We start from the raw sequence: 3,218 nt of genomic DNA, 5'->3' as shown, positions 1-3,218 counted from the left end.
TTACTGTGCCCTTAAATCAAAATAACTCAGATATACATTTCTAGGCTAAATTATGAGGAAAATGGGAGCTGGTGCAAAGAAATTACCAATCTTGCCTTTAATACCTCATTTTTGATACTAGCCTGTTGAGAACTAGTTGCCGCCGTTGTGTGCAGTAATACAGCCAGTGAGCTTGCTGGGAAGAGAGCCAATGGTGACTGAGGCCAACGGAGTAGAGAGCTCAGACGCGTGAACAGACACCTACTAAGATCCTTCCCACACCTGGGTGGTTAATCCCCGCACTAGAGGGGCAGAAACAGGTGGAGCTCCTAGTTCAAGACAGCCAGGACTACACAGAAAACCCCTGTCTTACGGGGAAGGGGAGTGCGGGAGTAGGGGAGCCTCCCCCAGGGACTTTGTAAGTGGATCAGTATGTAAGAAGCTTGCAGTGCCAAACTGGAACTTGGATCCCAAACACCTTTAAATTAAAGAGGATGGGGCATGATGTCATGCAAACCATCCCAGTGTTCTGGAAACAGAGACACTGTACTCTTTGGACAAACTAGCTAACTAGACTTGCCAGAAGAAGAAGAAAAAAAAAAAAAACCTTCCTCAATAAATAATGTAGAAAGCAACAAAGAAGACACCCGACATCAATCCTAGGCTTCCACAAGCATGTGCACAGAGGTAGATACAAAAGACATAAATCTCCTCCTGAACAAAACCATTCTGTAATAGAAGCTCAGGAGCAGATACTAAATTTTGAGTCAGCTGACATAGTTACTCTGAAGCAAAGTTGGCAGTCTTCCCATTCTTCGTTCCAAGGATGCTGTGTTAACTGGGCTGGTTGCTCTGGACACTCAAAATATTAACCATGTGTTCCTGTTTTCCAGTAGTTCTTCTGTCAACATTGCCCTCATTTCACACCTTGAAATCCAAGCTAGCATCCAAGGAATTGCAGGTGTATGCTCTGTGGTGGGGATTCATGCATTGTCACTTTATAATTTGGTAAGAGGGCATAAGGCATCTTTCCAAAGTTCAGACTGCCCACAGCATGCTTGCTCAAATCTAGGTCAATTTATACCTGGCAGGGGTTAAAGTCCCCCCTGTCTGTATCTTTACCACACTTTCTCTTAGAAACTAATAATAATGTGTAGTTTCTGTTTGCATATCCAGTTAACTGAATTCTAGTCAAAGAAGCACCCTAAAGTGGTCTCGGCCCTTTGTACATATGGCAGCTTTATTGCCAGGGGAGGGTATGGGACACCTTAACCTCACTCTGCCTAAGTAAATCTGGTTCAAAACCAGAAAAAAACAAGGTTCAAACTTTTAGCTTCTCGTCCGGGACCTCAATACCAGGACTTGAATAGATCGTGTCCCATTCCTCTTTTCTTTCCCCATCCTAAAGGCATCCAGCTCCCATAGAAACCCAAGGGTGTAATACAAATAAACAAGGAGGTCCTTAACAGATTGGGAACAGCATGTTTATACCCTAGGGAACAGCTGACAGGAAGCTTAGGATGAATCTACTTCCAGTGTCAGCCCAGGACCTTCAATTCCATCACACAAGACATTTCCTAGAAAACTATATGGACACCTGGGGTTCCAGTTCACAGAAGGCTGGTCAATGCATTCACTTATTAATCTCCATGAAAAGCTTTGACAATACCTGGGAAAGAACCATGAGACTCTCTTGTCCTTTGGGAACTTTGGTAAGAGGCACTGAGTAAAATATTTTTCCAAAACTAATACCAATAGAGTATTAGAATTTTTTTGTTTGATTATTTGTTTTGTCTTGCTGAGTTGTTGCTTTGAGACAGGCTCTCCGGTAGCCCAGGCTGAGCTTAAATTTACCATGGAACCAAAAAACAGCCTTGAACTCTTGAGAGTGTTGGGATCAAAGTCATGCAAAAATGATCCAGTAAAGATGACCACCAAACTCACAGGATGCAGACTTGCATACATACACAGCTGCTGAGGAAGAATGTGTGTTTATATATCTTAAACCTAGAAGCTATGCCCAAAGGAATAGTGTCTGCCTTCCAGAGACACCTTTCCTAAAGCGTGTTGGAGATGTCTTCTGAGACAGCTGTGAAGGAAAATTCAGAATGTCACAAAAACCAATGTGTGATTCAAACTTTGGCTGTAGCTGTCCTGATAAGACAGATCTATGTTGAGCTGTTCTACAATGTAGAACATGTTTCAAAGATCATGTGGTACATGATAGATAGGTTAAAAAATTAGTCCATCAGAATTAGTTTTCTAACCTACAAGTAGAACATTATGATAAGCAGATTTGGGCCCAGGGGTCTTGCTCAAAGTATGGCACCAGCCAAGGACAATACATGCAGTAAATTTCAAACGCCTACCCAGATCTAGCCAATGGACAGGACATTCTTCACAGTTGAGTGGAGAGTGGGGACTGACTTTCACACAAACTTTGGTGCCCCGTATTTGACCACGTCCCCTGGATGGGGAGACCTGGTGGCACTCAAAGGAAGGATAGCAGGCTACCAAGAAGAGACTGGATACCCTATGAGTATATACAGGGGGAGGAGGTCCTCCTCAGTCACAGTCATAGGGGAGGGGAGTAAGGGGGAAATGGGAGAAAGGGAGGGATGGAAGGATACAACAGATGGGATAACAATTGAGATGTAATATGAATAAATTAATAAAAAATGTTTTTTAAAAAGAAACTGTGGTACATATACACTATGGAATACTACTCAGCTATTAAAAACAAGGAATTCCAAAAATTTGTGGATAAATGGATTGAGCTAGAAATGATCATAATGAGTGAGTTAACCCAGAAGCAGAAAGACTCAAATGGTATATACTCACTTATATCTGCATATTAGCCCAAGGGGCATGTCCCACGGAAGCCTTCACTTACCGTAAAAAGAGTTAGTTTTCTAAAGTACACAAAAGGATGCCCCCTGAGCCTTGGGTGCAGGGGTTGCATTATATTTATATGCCAGCTGAAGCTCAGCTCTTCTGCCATTATTCTCTGTTTTCACTAGTCATGAGTCTCTGTAGTAGCCTACACCTGCTACAAAAAAAAAGAAAAAGAAAAGAAAAGAAAGAAAGAAAGAAAAGAAAAGAAGCTAATCCCAGAACTTAGAAGGCAGAGGCAGGCAGATTGCTGTGAGTTCAAGGCCAGCCTGATCTACAAAGTGAGTCCAGAACAGTCAAGGCTACACAGAGAAACCCTGTCTTGGGGAGAAAAAAGAAAAAGCCAT

Source organism: Acomys minous (assembly GCF_964271855.1).
Source record: "Acomys minous genome assembly, chromosome: 2".
NCBI lineage: Eukaryota > Metazoa > Chordata > Mammalia > Rodentia > Muridae > Acomys > Acomys minous.
Note: the sequence above shows the minus strand (reverse complement) of the source record.